At 40.4% G+C, this 22,652-nt stretch overlaps 1 long non-coding RNA gene across 1 annotated transcript; it reads left to right on the forward strand.

Annotated features, from left to right (window-relative positions):
* Nucleotides 1–14,382: 14,382 nt before the first annotated feature.
* On the forward strand, nucleotides 14,383–18,592 carry LOC133928584 (uncharacterized). The gene is made up of 3 exons (XR_009911456.1): nucleotides 14,383–14,520; nucleotides 16,911–18,075; nucleotides 18,284–18,592. It is a non-coding gene; the product is annotated as an uncharacterized LOC133928584 (long non-coding RNA).
* Nucleotides 18,593–22,652: the final 4,060 nt, after the last annotated feature.

Below are 22,652 nucleotides of genomic sequence, written 5' to 3' on the forward strand. Positions count from 1 at the left end.
ATGTCGACATCCGGAAGTCCGAGGGGTTTTAAAGATGATCCATCGAAGAATGATGACGGTAATGGTAAAGGAAAGGGAAGTGAAATTCCCTTCAATTATGATCGTTTAAATTCTTCAAGCAACTATATCTCCGTGCTTTCCGGGCGTGCACCATTTTTCGATGGTACACAATATATCGCTTGGAGGCACAAAATGAAAATGCATTTAATCTCTCTTCATCCTAGTATTTGGAAGATTGTTTGCACAGGATTTAAGTTGCCGGAGGAAGATCAAGAGCTCACCTCAAGTGAAGAACAAAATATGCACCGCAATGCTCAAGCCACAAGTGTATTGCTTAGTGCTTTGAGTCCGGAGGAATTCAATAAAGTGGATAGACTTGAAGAAGCCAAGCAAATTTGGGATACTCTTCAAGTTGCTCATGAAGGGACAACAAGTGTAAGAGAATCCAAAATAGAGCTGCTTGAGGGCAAGCTAGGAAGATTTGTAATGGAAGATTATGAAACTCCTCAAACCATGTATGATCGGATGATGGTACTTGTGAACAAGCTAAGAGGGTTAGAAAGTGAGGACATTGATGATCACAAAGTGGTAAAGAGATTGCTTAGAGTATTTGCTAGAAACCCCACTTTGGTGACACTCCTCTGAGAGAGAAGGGACTACAAGAGGCTTACACCAAGCGATGTGCTTGGAAGGATCCTTGCTCATGAGCTCATGGAAGAAGAAGCAAATGAAGTGAAGATTCATGCAAAACAAAGCTCAACCTCAAAGAATAAGGAGGTTGCATTCAAGGCAAGCAAAAGCAAGCAAGCTCAAGAATCAAGTACAAGTGAAGAGGAAAGCTCCGAAGATGAAGAAATGGCCTTCTTTGTGAAAAGATTCAAAAAGTTCATGAGAAAGGGAGGCTATTCAAAATACAAGAGAGACATGCCCAAGAAGAGAACATCAAGGAGGGCATGCTATGAATGTGGTGAAGTTGGTCACTTCATAGCCGATTGTCCGAACAAGAAGAAAGGAAAGGACAAAGAAGACAATAAAATCAAGCTATACAAGAAGGACAATAACAAGATATACAAGAAGAAGTATTTGGGCCAAGCACACATTGGAGAAGAGTGGGATTCAAACTCCGACTCTGACTCCGATGATGAAGGAGTCGCCACCATTGCCATCCATGAGCCAACACCAAGAAAATCACTCTTAATGAGTGATGATGATGACGACTCCCCAAAGTGCTTCATGGCTAAAAGCCGCAAGGTAAAATCTCAATCCAAGCTTTTAGATAGTGATAGTGAATATGATAGTGATTATGATAACTTGTTTAAAGGTTTGAATAAAAATGTCATGGCTAAAATAAAGGAGCTAATGGATACAATAGATAGTCATGAAGAGACCCTCGAGAGACAAGAGGACTTGCTCATCCTTGAAAAGGAGAGAAACCTTGAACTCGAGGAGCTCTTTGCTAAAGAGAAAGAAAAAGTTGAGAAATTATCAAATGATTATGATTTGGCCAATTCCTCAATTGCTGACCTTAAGAGTAACAATTTCTTGCTTCAAGAGAAATTTAGATGAAAATTATAAAACTCTTGAAACACAAATTGATATCCTTAAGAAAGGCTCATCCAACTCTAGTGAAGCTAATTTACTATCTAATGCATCTACTAGCAATAGATGCTCTCGTTGTTTCAACTTTGATATAAATGCTTGTACGATTAATGTTGAATCCTTGCAAACGTTACAAAAGGAGAATGAGAGGCTAAATACCTTGGTCAAATACGGGTGCATCAAAACCTATAAATCAAAAGATGCACTTTACAAGACCATCCAAGCCAAGGATAACAAGCAAAAGAGAGGTCTTGGATTTGACCAATACACGAGCAAGCCCAATGGTCGTGTGCTATTGAATGGAGTGGAATGCCTCAAGTTTGTCAAAGGAGGCAAGCAAGTTGATCACACGGCTCAAACAAGGCAACCAAAGGCCCATGCTCCTCAATGTTCATTATATGCCTCATATATGCTCAAGAGAGACCACCGTGGTAAAGTGGTTGCTCTCTATGTTGATCCCCGCACAAGAGATAGAATTGTTAAAAGGAATGTGTGGGTGCCAAAAGTGCTTGTGACTAACGCTAAAGGATCCAAACAAATTTGGGTACCTAAAATAAAGGCATAACTTTGTTTTGTAGGCATACTCCTTCGGTGGATCAAGTTGGGTCATTGATAGTGGATGTACAAATCACATGACTGGAGAAAAGAGTATGTGAAAACATCATTTTTGGAGATAATGGAAAAGGAGAGGTAATATGCCTAGAATTTGTAGTGCTTGTCAAGCGGGAAAGCAAGTTGGAGCATCTCATCCCGTGAAAAATATGATGACAACTACAAGACCATTGGAACTCCTCCACATGGACTTATTTGGGCCGATTGCCTACATAAGTATTGGAGGTAACAAATATGGTTTAGTTATTGTTGATGACTTTTCACGTTTCACTTGGGTATTCTTCTTGCATGATAAAAGCGAAACACAAGCTATTTTCAAGAAGTTTGTAAGAAGAGCCCAAAATGAGTTTGAAGTGAAGATCAAGAGAGTGAGAAGCGACAACGGAAGTGAGTTCAAGAATATACAAGTTGAAGAGTTTCTTGATGAAGAGGGAATCAAGCATGAATTCTCGGCTCCTTACTCCCCTCAACAAAATGGAGTGGTCGAGAGGAAAAATAGGACTCTAATTGAGTCCGCAAGAACAATGCTTGATGAATACAAGGTATCGGATCAATTTTGGGCGGAAGCAATCAACACCGCATGCCATGCCATCAACCGGTTGTATCTACACAAAATATTGAACAAGACTGCATATGAGCTTCTAACCGGTAACAAACCAAACGTTTCCTACTTTAAAGTTTTTGGTAGCAAATGCTTTATTTTAAACAAGAAGGCAAGAAGTTCTAAATTTGCTCCAAAAGTAGATGAATGTTTTATGCTTGGTTATGGATCAAATGCTTACGCCTACTGTATTTTCAATAAAACCACCGGTTGTGTTGAAATTGCGAGAGACGTAACATTTGATGAATCTAATGGCTCCCAAGTGGAGCAAGTTGATCCTAATGTGCTAGGTGACGAAGAAATACCAAGCGAAGCAATCAAGAAAATAGCAATTGGTGAAATCAAGCCTTTAGAGCAACAAAAGGTTCAAGAGACTCAAAATGATCAAGATCAACCATCTTTATCAATGCAAGAGGAACCATCAACATCAACTCAAGATCAAGATGACAAACGACCACAAGACCAAAATCAAGACTATGAGGACCCAAATAACTTTTTGGATGATGAAGTGGGAGATATTCAACATCAATCTCAAGTACCACACCCACATGTTCATCAAAGCATCCAAAGTGATCACCCCGTGGACAACATACTTGGTAATATACAAAAGGGGTAACTACTCGTTCAAGAATTGCAATTTTTGTGAATTTTACTCTTTTATTTCCTCTTTGGAGCCTTTGAAGGTAGAAGAAGCTCTTGATGATCCGGATTGGGTGATGGCCATGTAAGAAGAATTGAACAACTTCAAAAGAAATGAAGTTTGGTCTTTGGTGGAAAGGCCAAAGCAAAATGTGATTGGGACAAAATCGGTCTTCCGCAACAAACAAGATGAAAATGGGATAGTAACAAGGAACAAAGCTCGATTGGTTGCTCAAGGGTTCACTCAAATCGAATATTTGGATTTTGGTGAGACTTATGCTCCCGTAGCTAGGCTTGAGTCAATTCGTATATTATTAGCCTATGCTACTCATCATGATTTTAAGCTATATCAAATGGATGTGAAGAGTGCATTTCCCAATGGACCAATCTCCGAATTGGTATATGTGGAGCAACCGCCTGGCTTTGAAGATCCCAAGCATCCCGCACATGTTTACAAACTCTATAAGGTGCTCTATGGGCTAAAGCAAGCTCCTAGAGCATAGTATGAATGCCTTAGAAATTTTCTTGTCAAAAAGGGCTTTGAAATAGGCAAAGCCGACTCTACTCTTCTCACCAAAAATGTTGATAATGATTTATTTGTTTGCCAAATATATATCGATGACATTATAGAGTGTGCACTCATAATGCTACTCAAATCAAGGAGCAAGGTGTTCGTTTCAATAAAATGGAGAAGTGTCAGAAAGAGATGTACACCTCCATAAACCTTTAGCCACCTTGTTCACCCATCGCTTCGGATGAAACGGAAAGTGCACCGGTTGAATTTGAAAATCCTTGGGCATGGTATGATGAAGCCCAAGCAGCTACAGAGAGCTCTCAACCTCAAGCTCAAGATGACTCCTCCGACGTCGCTTCTGGCAACGACTCTGATGGAAGTGATGATGAAGATGATGATGATGACGCCGATGACGATGAAGAAGCCAGCAGCGATTAGGTTCTCTCTCTTTTTGGTGCTTGATGGCAAAGGGGGAGAGAGAGTTATCCAATTCTTAGTTTCCTTAATTTTCTAGCTTTGGACTCTGTTTCATCCTTAATCGTTGTTGGACATTTTGACTCTATTGTTTGTGATGAACTTTGTGCTCCATTTGAATTTGTAAGACTTTTTTGTTAGTGTGATGATTGTTGTACTTTCTTAAATTAAGTGTGATTCATATCTTGCCATATGCATCTTGTTTACTTAATATTGCATCCCACGGATTCTAGGATATAGGGGGAGCTCTTGCGAATTTAAATCTTGAATATGTGCATTTGAGTATAACTCAAGCCTAAATCAATGCACACATTTAGGGGGAGCTCACCATATCTTCTAGAATTCAAAATCCTGTTTCAAATATCTTTTTGTAAGCTTTAATTGTGTTGTCATCAATCACCAAAAAGGGGGAGATTGAAAGTGCATCTAGGCCCCCTAAGTGGGTTTTGGCTTATTGATGACAAAACGATTAAGGAACTAATATGTTTATCTAAGTTATGAATAGGTTTAAGTCTTAGTTGAGAAGATATATGATGTTTGACGCCCGTCGAAAAGAAAGGAGAAGCAACTAAGAGTACTCAATAGAATTTAAATTCTATTATTTTTGAAATTGAGTCTAGGATAGCCGCTCTATTAAGAGGGTTGCATTTGATTGCTTGATTAGTGTCTCAATGCTCAAGATATCCTTTAGAACCAACAAGTTGAGAGACACACTCACCCACGGTCACCGGGTTAGTTATGCAAAGTTCACTGAGTCCGGATACTTCGGTGTTCACCGGATACTCCGGTACTCAGTGTTTAGTCCGGAGTCTTCGAGGTAGACTCCGGCAGAGAGTCTCGATTAAGCATTTAATTTTATTGAACAAGACCGGAGTCTCCGGTGTTCACCGGATACTCCGGTAGTTGGTGGGTTTTGAGGCCGGAGTCTCTGAGGGAGACTCCGCCAGAGAGTCTCGGTTAAGTCTTTATTTTTATTGAAAAAGACTGGAGTCTCTGGTGTTCACCGGATACTCCGGTAGGAGAAAAAGTTTTAACCGGAGTTTCCGAGGGAGACTCCGGCAGGGGTGTCTCAGTTAGCATTTATTCTTTTTGATAAAAGACTGGAGTCTCCGGTGTTCACCGGATACTCCAGTACCTGGAGAGGCTGGAGGGTCCGGCTAGTCTCCGGACTTAGTTCTTTCGAAAGCCCTGTCAGGACCGGAGACTCCGGTAACTTAACAGAATTGTAACGGCTAGTTCTGACACGTTCTGTAACCGTTCTGACGCCATTTTTGGATTTGGGGCTGGATACTCCGGTCAGGTCTGACAAAACAGTAACGGCTAGTTTTTGAGAGAGGGCTATAAATACTCCCACACCCCATGGCATTTAAAGCTTACTGTTGCTGGTGAACTCTAGACTCCTTGAGCACTTTAAGAGCATTCAAAGTCCCTCCAACCACCTCTAGTGCAAAGTTTGTAAAATTTAATGAGTTTGGGTTTGGAGAGGGTTTAAGCCACTTGAGCATTGAGTTCTTCCTCGAGCATTCGCTGTGATCATTACTCTTGAAGCTTCGTGCTTCTAGACGGCAAGGCGTCGCCCGTAGAGCACCCAAACTTTGTGGAGTGCCACGGGAAGTTTGTAATCAACTTCAAATTGAGTAAGGAAATTCCAGCTTGATCTTTGTGGTCGCTAGAAGAGAATAGGGTTGGAAAAGACCCGGCTCTTTGTGAGCTCCTCAATGGAGACGTAGGCACTTCTTTGTGCGGTGGCCAAACTCTGGGATAATCTTTCGCGTTCTTATTTGTGCAATTTACTTAATCGTGTGAATTTGTGATTCTTCATATAAATTGCTTTGGTGATCATCTTAGTAGTATCAATTGTTATTTTAGCTCTGTGATAACTAGTAGACATAGCTACAACTCTAGATTCTAGCTGCTCGTTTTAATTCATAGTTGTTCTAGATTTTCTGTATAAACCGGAGACTCCAAACTAGACCTACCGGAGTATCCAACCTTCACCGGAGTATCCGGCAGATTTAATCCGCTGTTTTAGTTTTAATTTTCAGAAAAGCCTATTCACCCCCCCCCCCTCTAGGCACTTTTACCATGGGCTTGCTAGGACGTGGTGAGCACCATAAACCCCCTCCCATTCCTTCCGCGTGGCTAGATTCACCGGATTTGAGCTCACCAAGCTCAACAATAGCTTCCATGACCATTAGAGGCAATAACCGAGTTTCGATCGTTTTTGGCGATGCATGTTATCCTATGCAGTAGAGGAGGTCAAGATGATGCTTTAGATCCAAAATTCCAACGCAAAAGCTACCGGAATCATCACCGGTGAGCTCACCAAGTTCCCCCGGATGAGCACAGTGGCCTGACTGCATTTTATAGCGGTCTGATCACTGTTCCAGGAGTCAGACCGCCCCTGGGGCGGTCTGACCGTTAGACCCTAAATCTCTCTACATGCCGGTGGTCTGACCGCATTTTCCCACGGTCTGAATGCCACTCCCTACGGCCTGACCGCCACTATTGGCAGTGTAACAATGGTCAACTCAGACAGTACCGTTTCAGCGCAGTTCACTGTTTGCTGAAACTTGTAAAATGCATAGTAAACTCTCCGTAGCTCCAAAACTTATGAAACCAATTTTTTTAGTTTCATAATACCCTAATTTACCTATTAAAAATATCCCCAGCTATGAAATAATTAATTAAATTTCTGAGATAAATTAATTAGGTTGAGGCTTCATTAATTCACATTAATTCTTTACAAGTCAAATAATTGTGAAATCAATTTTGCTAGTCTTCTTATGACTTGTTCTAGCTAGGAAAAATGTTTTCATGCATTATAAAGCATATTTTATGGTATTTCATCACATACATATTATAGAATGCATTGTTGCACTTCATTCATACTCATCATTGCATATGTTCTTCTTTAGTGAACAAGAACCGGAGCATGGCATGATCGTAGTTGAAGGCGATGCCAACCTCCTAGAGTTCTGTGAGTGTTCTGCGGGGAGTATCAGGCAACCGTCAGAGCAGCAAGGCAACCATTTAAGCATGTTGCACCCTTTGAATTGAAGTGTGGAGTCTAAAATTGATAAAATATGCTCTATGTATGTTTGCATGTGTAGCGAGTCAATGTCGTGTTTGTGGGTAAAACCTATGTTGATTGCATTACCTCTACCTTGAGTTGTTGAATATCCACATCCTTGTAGCCTTGGCGATATTGTTGATGTCTAATGTACAAGGTGATTCGAAATGCTTAGCGATGCGGCATAGGTAATTGGTAGAAGTCGAATGGTGGAGTGTTCCATCGCTCACGAGCTATAGGTTTAATTATTGTTCACTACAATAATATTGATGATGTTGGTTGGGCGAGTTGTGAGGATGAGACGAGATGTGGGCGGTGTTAGGGGTGCCTTCTACCCTGGAGGAGTTCCCCATCGATACCATAGGAAAAAATCCTTGTGTCAAGTTTTCTCCATCTACCTTATTTACGTTTTTACAATTACTTACTTGTAATTTACCTTCTTAGATAGCTTGCAAACGTTTTGAACGGTAGGGTAGATACACTAAATAAACCTAGAGCATATTTAGATAGAAATTGATATAGGTTTATCTTATGTTATTTTTGGATCCGAAATAGTTCTAAGTGTCATAATTCACCACCTCTTAGGACATCACCGATCCCCTACGCTAGCATTGCTATTACATCACTTAACAAGCATCACAATCACACCCAATATGACCATAACAACAATGACTACATTGCTCGGCACCATCAACTGCACCAATTTGATTAGCTTGTCCGTCTTTTCTTCAACTCTACAATTTACTTTCATCTTCATGTCGACTGTACCACCAAGCACTTGGATGTCTTCACTCTATCGCCCATCCATTTGAGAGAAAACAAACTCCACAAGGAACTCCTGATACTCCTCGGGCCACATGAAAAAGCCGCATCTACCGGGCATCTATCCACACAAAAAAGATGACAATTAGCCTCAATTTACAAATAGCTAAATCCCAATAGAAGAAATGCAACAAAGTTAACTTACTTCTACTTCATTCTTGCAGCATTTGAAGAAGATAGACCCCCCATCTTTCCATGATTTGAGCTTGTAACACCTTGATTTTCAGATTTATTAAATTTTTAAATTTTTTTAAGAGTATTGAATATTGAATAGCTTCACTAGTAGTATAGGTTTAAAACCTATTTTCTTAATCAATCAATCAATATAGGTTATTATTTTCTGTGCATTGCATGCTGAGTTTTGTTAGGAGCCAGGTAAATGCATTAGAGTTCTTTCTCTTTTCTTTCTCTTTGGTGTTTTGAGTGAAAAAGATTTTGAAATTGTTTTTACAAAACTCAATAGTGAATAAATTAAGGATCTTAATGGTTGGAATTCAAAATCTTTGAATTCATCATCTATTCAATCCTTGATCATACCTGATCCTTCTCCAGTTCAATTCAAATGATATCCAAATCCTTTTTTAAAGCCAATCTCTCATCTTTCTCAAATTCTACTCAAATCCAAATTCAAATTCCTTATCTACTCATATTCTTGTTCAACCTCATCTTTTTCGTTTCTCTTAAATTCATTTCAAGCTCAATTCAAATTCAAATGCTATTCAAATTTCTCTGCAAAAGTTTCTTTTCTAAACCTTAGATATACCTAAAGTATCTTTGGGCTCAATCTTGCTCAAGTCTAAACCCTTAGCCAAGTCATCTAGAAGGCCCAACACAAAGGATCCACAAAATCTGTAAATTTTCGCGGAGTCCTAGACAGCCTCATCTTCTCATGAAGTTTCGGAATTCAAAACGACCTCAAATGCAAATCTTGACAATACCAAAGTTGTAGGTCTCGTCGAGAGCTTCGATGTGAACATATGGAAGTCCTCTTTTAGATTATGGAGCTGGGAGTTATGGCCTCCGAAATCAGTGCTGCATCGAGAAGTCCGAGTTCAAATAGTTTATATTGTGGAGCACTTTTGGAAATCAAGATGGAGTTTTCAGAAGTTCCAATGACTACCAAAGTTGTAGATCTTTTCGATTAATACAATTTAGAATCAAGAAACGTCCAATTTGGAGTCCGGACGATGGATATATCATCCTCAGAATACAGAGCTGCGAAAAAGGAAATCGTAACCGACTCGAACTCGAATCCGATTCGTATTCGGTTTGGACTCCACCTCATCCAGCCGCCCCTAGCCCTATAAATATGAGTTGCATGCCCTCCCCTACCCCTATTCCACGCCCCCAAGCCCTAGAAGTCACTGCTGCCATGCCCGTGCATCGCCGGAGCACCACTGTTCGCTGGAGCTGCCGCCGTCGCCGCCTGTGTTGCGCTACGTCGTCTTCTCCGCGAATCCTCCATTCTCGACCATCAAAGCAAGGTGAGGACCCCTACTTCTCCTCCCTTACTACTGTTTTAGCATCATACTAAGTCCCTAGCCAAGCTCTAGCCCTGGCCAAAGCCCGATCTACGCCGCCACAGTCATCGCTGTCGCGGACAGCCGCGCTGTAGCTGATTGGCATCAATGTTCACGACTGACTAGTGGTCAAATCACCAAGCCCTTTCACCGGTGCATGTCCCATGATGTTTCCCACGCCCTCACCAACCAGGTCGGCCAGAGCTAAACCACCGCAATCAAGGTCAACATACCCGCTGTCCGGTTTCTGGACGCGTTCTGCGCGCGCACCGAATTTGCATTCGTGTTCCCCGTCAATATGAAAGCCGTATCGATGCACCAACCGCATCACGGCGTGTCCCATGGAGTCTTGTTCGTGACCCTAGAAGCCCATCCTCGTTTGTGCAGCGACACGACCAAGACGTCATTGCCAACCACAACACATCGCAGCCATCACCCATCTCATCTCTGCTGATCGTTCTTCCTCTCAGTGGATGATCTACTCAAAACTATGTCATAGAATTGTGTTATCAGGATATATGAACATCTCTGTTCAAATGGTTCCTCAAATTTCATAGCCAATCTCCTGGAACGCGAGCGTCTTCGTTCCTGAATTTGTTTGCGATCACCACCAAACCTAGAAGCAGTCATCGCTGTTTTGCCGCTACCTCAAATGAATCCTTCCAAAACAAACCATACCGCTGAGTTAGCCTTTTCGCGTTCTACGCCATGCTTCCCTCGTTTCACTGAAACACCACTGAAGCCGACATCGATGTTTGTGACCATGTGCTCGATCGCCATCTTCGACGAAATCCGAACCACCACCGCTACATAGAATGACCAGTAGTATCCTTATCCTAGAAGCGCAACCTTCGGCCTTTTTGATCCATCATAGGTGGTCGATACTAGATATCAGCGTATCCTTTCTTTAATCCAAGATGGTACTTGCATAGCATGCCAAATCAGCACCCCGTCATTCTTCTTAGCCTAGTCAGCAAAGTCTGGTCTGCCCTACACTTCTTGAATCTTGCGCAATGATGTTGTCAAGCCTGACACAGTGATTGTGCAATAAACTCTTTTCCTATAGGAAGATAACTCTAGTAAACTACTTTTTCCTTTTCAACCTAATCCATCTCCCGAAAGCTGTTCTCTTTTCATCTTAACTCCGATTTAAGCAATTCTTGCGTCTAAATGTTCCTAAAATTATCCCTATCCAACCATAGTATTTTTAAAGTATTTTAATGATGTTGGTATGTTGTTCTTAGTGTTTTCCTTTGTGTTGTTTGTCGGTAGTTCTCGTGATTAGTCGATAACGTTCTGGAGCAGTTCGAGGGACTTTAAGACCAAGATTTCGACAACACTGAGCACCATTGGGTAAAAGGCAAGTGTCCTTGATAATCTTGAACCTATGTTTTTAAATGTTTTATTTTACAAAATTTCATACAGTGTCTGTCAATATGATGGGTAGTCACCTATGTTAGGGTTTTCCCTAGACTTTCCCTTATCATCCCTTGGAACCTAGATGGTTTATGGTTAGGTGTCTTTGTGGGTAGATTACTTAGCCATGCTTTTGGGATGTTGAGAAGTGTCATAATCTTGACTAATGAACATATTCAACAATGGTCGTTAATATGTTAATGGTCTAGCAACATGGAACCTTAGGCCTTGAGCAAAGTAGTTTTGATGGTTGTTATGGTTATGATGTTGGTTTAGTGTTTGCTCAAGTAACCTAAGTAAGGACCGGTTCGTGGAGCGACAACCCAAGAACTAACGTACCAACCACGAGGCTGATATGGGTAAGGCGTGACATACTGATTAGAGTCTATCCAGTGTGTGTTGGGTCAGCACAAAAGGGGGCTTCTGGGTAGAAGCTTAGCTTACGTAAAGCCTGGCAGTGAAACCTAGTGGACAGACACATACTGGATTAGTCTCTGGTTAGTGGCAAATGTCATGCAGTAATTCTTAGCGGCACAGCACTGGCGTGTGTTAAGTGTTTTGCGAACATGGCAACATGGAATTCACTGACTCGTAGGGAAAGATGGACAACCTCTGCAGAGTGTAAAATTGTTATAATAGCCATGCTCACGGTTATAAGAGACTTGGATTCTCACATGATTAGTGGGTTGTGGTTATGAGTTTGGTTGTGGTTATGGTTCTGGTACAGGGAGTACTAGATGGTTGTGGTTATGGTTTTGGTACAGGGAGTACTAGATAGTTGTGGTTTTGGTTATAGTATAGGGAGTACTGGACGGTTATGGTGTGTAAGGTGGGGAGCCTTGTATGCTGCGTGTTGGACTGTATGAGTTACATTCACTTAATAATTGATTAATGCTTTTGAGTCCAAATATATTTTCATTACTCGTATTTACGCAAAAATACCATGTGTTAGCTTATTCTTGATATAAGCCTGCATATCATTACTTTCCCCCACTTGCTGAGCGCATCATGTGCTCACACTTGCTATTTTTTCTACACCATACGACATGTATGTTGCTGCTCAGTGAGTGAAGATGTTGAAGACTATCAAGATGAGGTTGTGATGTTCTAGGCACGTGTCTCCCGGTCAGTTGCCTGCGGTGTTGTTGGGCACCAGTGCTTCTGTTCCGCTGCAGATATCTTCATAGAAAACAATATATGTCAATTGCTGTAAGAGTTTAACGTTATTTAATAAAAATATTGCTTTTGTTACTTTACCTGTGACGTCCTTATGTATGTTGAACATCCTACGCACAAATAAGCCGCATCTGGTTTTGACCGTTAAAACTAGGTGTGACAGAGCTCCAACACCTGCTCACCGCACCTAGGGCAAGGGACGAGTGGGAGGCCACTAGAGCCTATCTGTGCTTGAGACATGGCGCCTATTCTTGCGGTGAAGCAGCCACAGAAGCTTTCTTACGACATGCCCTTGGGCAACAGAGGCAGCTAACACCGAGGGACGAGATTGAACGAGGAGAGGAGACTGGTGACACAGACAGGAGAGAGGCGACGAGAGAAGGAAGAAGAGGAATGATGGCTGCGCTGGTCCAGGCAATCGATTCGACCTAGCCACTTCAATCCAACCAAGGGGGTGGGGGCATTTCAGTTCGCACACATGCCTAAAGAGGGGAAAAGATTTATAAGTGAGCTGAACTTCTTGAAATGGCAAATGAGTAGGGAGCCCTCGGTTCAAAATGACATTTTAACGTTTACCATATGAAGGATGGCAACCTAGCGAAACCAACTCTTGAGGGTGATGAAATCCTAAACTCCTCCGCCAAGTGACTATGTTGCACGCGCGAGGGTTGGAGGTCGGTCTTGTGTGATAAAAAGGGAACGTTGTGGCGGCGCGGTGTTGAGCCGGGTTGAAAAGAGAGAAGAAAATATAGGCCAATCAGCCAATCGAAATAAAATGAATTTTTTATTTTATATATTTTCAAATAAAAAAATTGCAAATATATCCGACAAGAATATAGATTTTGTAATTCTTCAACAGACGTATATATTTATAATTTTTTATTTAAAAATAAAAAAAGTCAACGATATGGAAGGTCCGGTAAAAATCTTGTTTTTTTTAAGAGGACGGTTAACAATCTTGTTGATGGGTTCCTGGGCCTACGAGCAGGCAGACTCCAATAGAGCTTTTGTTGGACGGTTCCTGGGCGTTGAACCCCGTTAACAGAAACAGAAGTGGGATTGGAAAAGGCCCACTGTTGTGTAACCGCAGCCCATAATGGATCCCACCCTTCTATAAAAATAATGCTATTCAAGTGTATACTGTAACGAAAATATAAATATTAAATATAGTAATATCAATCATAAATTTAATACGTAGAGATATGAATACGCTATGAAAGTATTATCAAATAAATACATTAGGAGTGATACCGTAGTTTGATTTCGGATATGATTTGAAAAATTAGAAGAAAATTATCCGTTAATATTCCTTCTAATTTTTTATTTTAATTAGTAAAATAGATCACATATATGTAACCAGTAAGAGGTGGGAGAGGCTAGAGAAATAGAGTGAGTAAAAAAAATTATTTAAATTTTAAAGATTTTTATTAAACAGAAGGGGAGTAAGAGAAAAGACGATATTGAAACTTTATACTATACAGAATAATCTATTACATATATTAAAAAGTTAATATTTGGAGTAATTTTTGGATCAAGTTACTCTTTATATGGGTCCCACATATGTGTACATATATATAACGTATATGTATATATATGTATACATACATATAATTTTTTTGCAAAGTTCAAAAAAAATAACGAAAGTAATAATAGCTATATTGATAAATCGACTGAAATAATCTAAAATGCATAGGAAAATATCTAAAACTAAAACAATATGAAACAAATATAGTTAGATTCGTATTACTGTCATCTATATGTTAAAATTATATGAATGTATGAAAGTATTATTGTTTTCTCTATAATTAAATGAATGTATTAAATATTAATAAATTCATAAATAAATGTTGATATGTTTAAAATTAATGAATCTAATTTTTAGTTTTTTTTATTATACCATGTGGAAAAAAAGGGAGCGGCTAGATGCACCAATCAGTCTAGTTTTATTCGGCGCCGCTACCCTTCCTCTTCCCGGGCCGCCGGGCCGCTGCGCCGCGCGCCAATGGAGCGAGCAAGCCGAGATGCTCTCTTGTTAGGGTTTCCTTCCCTCGCGCCCTCCTCCGCTGCTTGCGAGGTGCGTGCGGTTCCTTTCTAGTTGCCTCTCCCTTCCTTTGCGCGATTGGTGATGCGGGGAGGCGTTCGTTGTTGCCCGTTGGTCCCTGGACGGGGGATGGGCTGAGTCGGTTGCACCGATCGAACCGCGTTGTAGAATTCTGGCTTGATTAGAATTTATGAGCCTTCGATCTTGCGTTTGAAAAGATAGTTCTTTTAGGAATATATTTTTCTTTTGAGGAATTGTCTGGAAAGATAGTTAATGTTTCAGGTCACGCGGACAACTAGAAATTATTGCGAATCGTGAGTTTCTGCTGTTTACGTGCTGCAGTAGCTTTTTTATTCCATGACAATGCTGTGCCTTTTGCCTAACTTGTATGGTTCTCTGGGATTTCTTTTCCCACATTGCACTCAACTTGGTACATAATAACAATTTGTTGGACTAATTAGTTCCGCAGTATCCAATAATAAATTTGTTGCTTATACATATTGTTTCCTATTCTTCGAGTTTTTATAATGGTTTCGTGTTTCTAGATTTTCATCAAGGTTGCTGCACGTTTTGCTTACATCGTTAATCTCCGTTTTTTAATCTGCTTATTAGTGCTTCTGAGTACAAAAATGGAATCAGTTTGCACATGATAGTGAAATGAACGAAGTCAAGTCATTTTACAGGATTATGATGGAATGTATGGATAGCTTCAAATATGTAGTTTGCTGACATGTGCTTGTTCATTCTGATAAGATAGACAAACAATACTGTAGAAAAAATAGCATGAGATAACCATTTCTTTTTGTATCTCATTCATGTATCACATGCACGAGGTTGTGATTTTTCTGTATCATTTGGATTTCATGACCAATTAAGTCTTCTGTGTTCTTTTCCTGTATTCAAAATGACATCAGGGCAGAGTGTGTTAGCTTGGTGTTCAAGGTTGCAAATTGCTAAAAGAAAATTGCCATAAATTCAGAATAGCATGAAGAAATGGTGCCTTTTCATATGTAATTTTGCTGAAACCTCGCGCTTGTGATTACTATGGACATCTAAGGTTCGTTTAGTAATTTATGGTACACTGACAATCCTGCTGAACTAAATGGTGCCGTGTAAACAGTATAGATCATCTTGTTCCAGAAGTATGGTCCATGTGGAAGGTTGTTGCACATGTCGTTAGCCAAAGTGATAGTCAACCACTTCAATTCAGAATTAGAATTACTTTTGTACTTACATGAACCAGCATAACCACATATCATGGGCAAACCATCCACAAACTTGTCTCCATTAGAGCTTACTGCAACACAGTTCACCTGCCCCTTCTTCGCTAATCGATAAACTAATGATCTATGTTGAATTCCCATGATCATGTTGATATGATAATACTGTACAAAGGGAGATCCATGTATAACAGACAAGAAAACTGCATCTATCATGAAAATGAGTAAATTTTGTGCAGCCTCTCTTTAGGAAAATATATTAATCATCTTCATTGCACTCCCCCATGGCCACATGTCATCACCCCCTTCCTGCTTTTCATCTTTCCGGTAACTATGCAATCTGATCCTTATAAAACTCCTGCAGTACTGAGAAAATTTGTTGATTTTCTACTAAATTTGGTACCATATCAACGTTATTTCACTCAAATGCATCAAATCAATACATATAGCTTATGAGGCATGCTTATAAGGTGCTCAGTTCCACAAATCAACTGATAATAGTTATATGGTTCTTTTCTTTTGAAATAAAAAACATAAAAAGACCATATGTCATTCTGTATGAAAATTATCGAATTTTGTTATTCCTAATTACTTGTAGGCGTGCATGCCACTGATATGGTAGGTAACCCAATAAAGTGGGTAAAGGTGATACAAGTGTAGGGAATATGGTGTTTGGAGAGACTTTCATGTCAAAAGCACTGCACTGAGGATAATGACAAGCATTTTGATCAGACTTCTGCTCATGTTTGTTTTGTGCACCTGTTATGACGCTCCCGGGCATCAAGGAGTTATGTCCATGGTTCTTCCTTTAATAGTTTGGATCTAACTAAATGGTCTCTCTAGAGCAATTATTACATGGGGCTTATTCGTTTATTTGCTAACACATTGGTAGTTGTTACAGTTTTGTTTGGTGGGCATGTCTTTATATGCTCTTCAACTTTATGATTAAGATTTATCAAAGTTGCTGTAATCTGTCCATACTTTTGACTTCCTATCCTTTCTGCCTAGTTCTGCATCAGCCGTCCTTTAATCAGATGGTATCAGGCTTACTTGTGTCGAACAGTTGAAAAGTGGTTCATCTCACTATTATTGGTTTGGTGTAGACTTCAGATTGGCTGATCACCATAACATGATGATTTGTCTATATTAATCTTGTTTTGTGACTGATTCCTTGATTCCTGGTGCGCTTGGTGTCATGAACAGATTGTGCACGGTGGTGGTGACTGTGGCGGTGGTAATGCCGATTAAAAGCTGTGTGGCCGTGCGATGCGGACATTTAGTGCCATGACAATTTTTCTTTTACCAGGTAGGCAGGCACTCACTGCACTAGCTTCCCTGACCCTCCCTTTGGCAGCATCATGGATATAGTACCGTCCTTGGTATCTTGTCATTGAATTCTGGTATGTTATGTGTTTGATAGCCTTGATAGAATTAGATACCTCTGGTAACTTCAGGATCAAGATAACTTTTGTCCACAAGCAGTTACATGCACTCCATTGGTGTGAGATCAATGCAGAGAACAGGTCCAGGAGCTTCAGATCCCTCTTGAAAATGAAACGGAAGAGCTGATCCTTTCATTGATTATTTGATGGATCAACGATGGCTTTACCTGACCTGGAAAGGGACTCAAGCCATTGGAAGGTGTGGCAGTTCACATCTGACTGGGTGACTGGGGAACATGTTGCCCTCTAATTGTGCTACAGATGGACGGACCGGGATGACTGACGCATGACGCAGGGGTCTATTTCTTTTGCGGAATGCAGAGTCCTTGCTCCGAAAGCGACGGCCATGACTCTTTGGAGCTCCCAATGGCTGCAAAACCTTGTGTACACGTCAGGTGACACCTGCATCTGCCGGTACAGTTGCAGTAGCGGCACAGCAATAATGCAACATACATCATGCACTACATGAGAGCATCTTTGGAATCTGAATGTATGAGCCAGAAGGATCCAGCAGCAGTGTTGAGATCCATAATTGACCAGTCGGTCCTTGCATCGATTGCAATTCTGAGTGACGGATTCTTGTGCCTTAAATTGCTTGTTTCTTCAGTGTTCAGACTTGAGAGTCACTGGGCCTGCTGCCGGTTGCTTTCATGCGGATGGGCCAAATAAGTGTCTGAATGGCACTGCTGAGCACTAAAATAGCTAGTCAGGATACAGTATTTGGTGGCTGAAGAAAGCCGGTTCTCGCGTGACGGTGCTTTAATTTGCTTTCGGTTATTGGGGAGCTTCACACTTAAGTAGGGTTAAAGGCTAATTCCACCTTTTGATGATGTGGTGGCACTGCAAAGCGTACCAGGTCAGGTGATGAGGCATATGTACTCAATGAGCTTTAATTGGGGAAAGATGAGTCATCTAGTATGAAATTGGTAAGATCTTTTTTACTTTGCACTACGAAAATTTTCTGGTACAATCAAATAAATTTTGCACTATCATCGGATAATAAAATTAGTTTGTGCAGGTGTTTACACTGCAGATAATATAATCTGCTGTTTTAATATATATTTTCCCTATATTTTGGGATTATGTCCCTTGTGACAGATTTCTCGCTCAAGTTTACTCTTTTGCTATTTTCAGACCGATTTCTCGCTCAAGTGTACTGCTGCGATATTTCTTTTGCTATTTTCAGACCGATTTCGCGCTCAAGTGGACTGAAGCGATATTTTGATCGCGATAAAGCAGGAAAGGTACACTAGTGGCAGATCTCATGACTGTAACGTCTAATGCTTTCTTAGCATTGCTTGACGTCGCCGCTGCCTTATCCTCTGGCTTTTCACGCGTCTTGTATTCTGTTCAATTTTATTTACAGAGAGATCTCTGTTGCTTATCGCACATAATTTTTTGGACGGAGTTGTCACAGAAACTATCAATCTTATCATAAGCTGTTGTGCCGATGATACTGTAGATGCTGATATTTGTTTTGGTTCCAAGTCTATGGCTGGTAGGTACTGGTCTGAACTCCCGATGGTACCTTGGATCTGAAAATCTGTGGTTGCCCGTAAAACCTAACTCAGCTGATGGTTCACAGTTAACGTCATGAGTGACAGATGTACAATTATGTTTACGCAACTAATGGAACTACTCTTTGGACATACCTACCTGCATAAAAAACAATATCGGAGGGCGGAGGTCACTGGTACGGCTGACGATAATCGCTGATTTTCAAACATATATATCCAAAGCCCTTTGATTGTTTTTTTTATTTTTTTTCATGAAATTTGACTGAAATTTAACCAGAAAAACAAAAAACTTATCCAAATTTGATCAAATCACATATGGCTTAGCCTTACTGATGGTCACTGATAAGGCCGATAATCTCCCATAATAGCGTGAATCCTGATCCAGAGTGATTAATTATGTGGGTAGAAAGAGGACGTCACAACATATTTTTTAAACTATATAAATGTCAAGCGCAGAGAACACAGGATCAAATCCCTTTCAACGTCACTGCTCAAGTAGGTTCCCCAAGGCCGGGCTCTCGCCACTTGGGCTCCCGTCGCCGCAACACATGGAATTTTGCCTTCCCACATTTGAGTGCTCCTATTTCCGGGTTGTCGGTGTTCCAATCGGCGACGTCGGCTCTATGTTTCAGGTCACTTGCTTGTTCACTGGACGGATTGCTAATCTGCATAGGATCTTACGCGTGGCGGAGTTGGTCAGCATTGAGGCTACGCTCCATGCATCTCTTGCGTTATTCCAAGGTCTGGGGCTTCTTTGTTTTGTTTTGATAGATTGCTTCTGTCCAGTTTTCAGTGTTCTTCATCTCAATGTGGTCTCGCAGCGGTGAGGCGATGCCCTCAGATGGTTAGGATCCATGTCAAACGTGGAGATGAGAATTAGTGCATGTGTTTATGTAATTTGGTTAATCTCCCGGGTAAAACCAAGTTGTAATCATTGTTATTACTTTAATGTAATCCATGCCCTTTTCAAAGATAATCTCTTTCAACGTCAACAAGAGCCTTAGCTTATTCACAATCGGATTAACACGAGCGTGTTGGATTACCAACTGTTTGTACGGCTCCCAGCTTCCACACCCTGCGGTTTACACTGTAAACTTGGAAGTATCCCTTTGGAATTCAATTGTTCCTTTTAAGGTTCCGCAAAATTTATGTGAAATTCCTATAGTCCAAGTATACCTTAGTTTTGCACGTTAGTCAAGGTCTAGACTCACTCCATGCATGCATCAATGGCCGGTCCATATATTACCATGAGATGTTTTGATTTTTTTCTCCATGTTCATGACAATGGGATGTTGTGTATCAATACACACATAGACGTGTCACACATTCGAACCTCGTGTACGTATGACGTGCTGCCTTCTGTATCATTGATATAGAAACACCAATTCTTGGCGACCCTCTATTACTGTCAGTTTTTGTCAAGAACAAAACCATATTATCACTGTCGGTTTTTGACATGCACCAACGGTGATAATGAAGGGAGTATCAATATCGAACAGACAATGATAATGAATTATCACTGTTGGTTCTAAGTTTATAGCTTGCCTTCGAAAATTCATAACTTTTCATACAGAGTCAGATGTCAACAATGTTTATATGAAAATTATATCTCTCAATGAGATCTCAAACTTTATAGTTCACAACTTTTTTATTTGAAATAATCTATATACCCAAATCTTGTCCATAACTAATTTAGCATTTGTAACTTATCCGGCTCGACTCCTTTCATCCTGGTTCACTCGTGAGAGTACATAGTACTCCTAAACTAGATGAAAAATGATAAAATTAGTAATAAAACGGTGAAATGATAATATATGCAACAGTTAACTACTAAAAACCAACTAACATGTATATATGAAATACACTCGTCGAAGCTCTTACTGAACTTTCACGTTGATCAACTCAGTTTCAAGTTCGATTAAATATGAAATAATAAAAACTATAAGTTACATAAATAATCAGCTCTAACTGTAGTAATTACATGTTGAAATGATAACATATACAATGCTTAGGTTGGTTCATGTTAAAGCTGGGGAAAACAAGTGTCAGTTTGCATGTTTGTAGTGAGCTATTCGAATATTTATAAAATATTCATATGGAGTTGGATGAAGAAGAAGTTTTATATGAAAATTGTACCTCTCGATGAGATCTACATTTTTTAGTCAACAACTTTTTATTTGAATTCATTTATATGCCTAATAATCATGAAAAGTTTCGAATAACAAGAGTCAAAAGGAAAAAAAAATATTCCATTACTATCAGCAAACATTGCAAGGTGGGATAGTAAGATAGCTTCACGCAGAGTGAGATGTCTTGGGTCGAATCCCATGAACTGCATGTGCACGAAAAATCGCTTGACTTATGAGACTTTCAATGTGCAACCATGTACATAGCATAGAAGAGTGGTCCGTTTTTTTGATTTTTTCATTGCCTAAAATGGAGAATGTGAGGACTGATATCACTTGTAGTGATAATATTATCACTGCAATTTTTGAACTGACAGTGATAATCGGGTAGTTTAGTGACGGTTCAAAAACTTGCAATGATGTCAGTTATGAACTGACACTAATAGTATTTTTGTAGTAGTGTATGTGGTGATGACAAGTATTGGGCTACCACGTGTTGTTGCTCTGCTAGGTTTGCCTTGACAAAGTGAAAAAGGGAAAGGAAGAAGGGCACAAAGAGAATCATGCATCGGGAAAAAAGAGGAAAGAGACATGGATGATATCAAGTTGATCTGCATTCACTAAGCCACTTGCAGGGGCGAAGAGGGGGGGGGGGGGGTGCACAGGCCTGTGCCCCTCTGAACGAATCTGCAACCCCCTCCCCTGGCCCAATAGGCAAATAACAGAGATTAAGATCACAACAGTAAACCGGTCAGACATAGTAGTTTGCGACTTCGCATGATTGCGTCTTCGTCTGTTCAACTTCCAGACTGCCCTTGTGCTGAACCAGGAGGTTCTGGGTTCGTGCAGCAGCAACGATGGCCAAAGCGGTGCCGCCACTGACATACTAGTCGCCGGCAGAGTCGGTGAGCAAGCTTGTCGAAAAGTTTGCACTCCTTCCCACCTTCCCAGCCGAACGCCCGAACATTCTCTTCTCACTCTACCTATGCTAATATGCTATTGTATGTTTGCATTGATTTAAGTCATCCAATGATTTTGGTACCCTCAATTTTTAACGCTCGTTGCATTCATGGGATACTCAACTTTGATGCTAGGCAGCGTGTTTCCATAATTCCATGTAAATCTGTTTTGTTCCGAGTTGTAATCCTTGCTCTATTCCGTACTAGTGTTAATCTTGTATATGTGCCTGACGTATGATTCATTTCATTCAAACTGATCATTACCATGGAGGCTTGAATTCTTGCATTCCAACTCATGCGTGTGGTTTGTTTTGATGGAGTGCCAACTACTCATTCAGTTTGAAGCTCTTGTTGACTTCATTCATGTTTTCTTCCTGTTCAATTTATTTGTTGGAATCCCCAAGTTAGAGGGCTCGTGAAGGAGCACATTGACTCATTCAACTACTTGATCACCAAAGGAATAAAGAAAATTGTCGAGGCAAGCAAGAACGGTTGATTTTATTGATGATGCATGCTGTGAAAAATCTAATTCCCCTTTATTTCCTATTGTAGCCTGATTTTTGACTTGTTTAGCCATGAAGAGGCTAAGAAAGATCAATAGTTTTATAAGCTAGTTAATTCAAGTTCCGGTTGAAAATAATAATACAACCATTTATCAAGCTATTGAACTGGACCAACCAGTTGATGTTCAAACTCCTGATCAGAATACTTCTATACCGATATAAGATCAACAAGCAAGAACTGTAACCACAACATTTGAGAGGCCAGGTGACACTTGGTGGAGTTCCCACTACAAGTTAATTTTGAGCTTAAAGAAGATATTTGGTGCCACGCTTTCAGTTCTACACAATATTGTAAAAGATCGTTCAATTTCAAGATATCCATGAGGAGATGCTGCAGG

This window comes from Phragmites australis, chromosome 9 (assembly GCF_958298935.1).
Source record: "Phragmites australis chromosome 9, lpPhrAust1.1, whole genome shotgun sequence".
Classification (NCBI taxonomy): Eukaryota; Viridiplantae; Streptophyta; class Magnoliopsida; order Poales; family Poaceae; genus Phragmites; species Phragmites australis.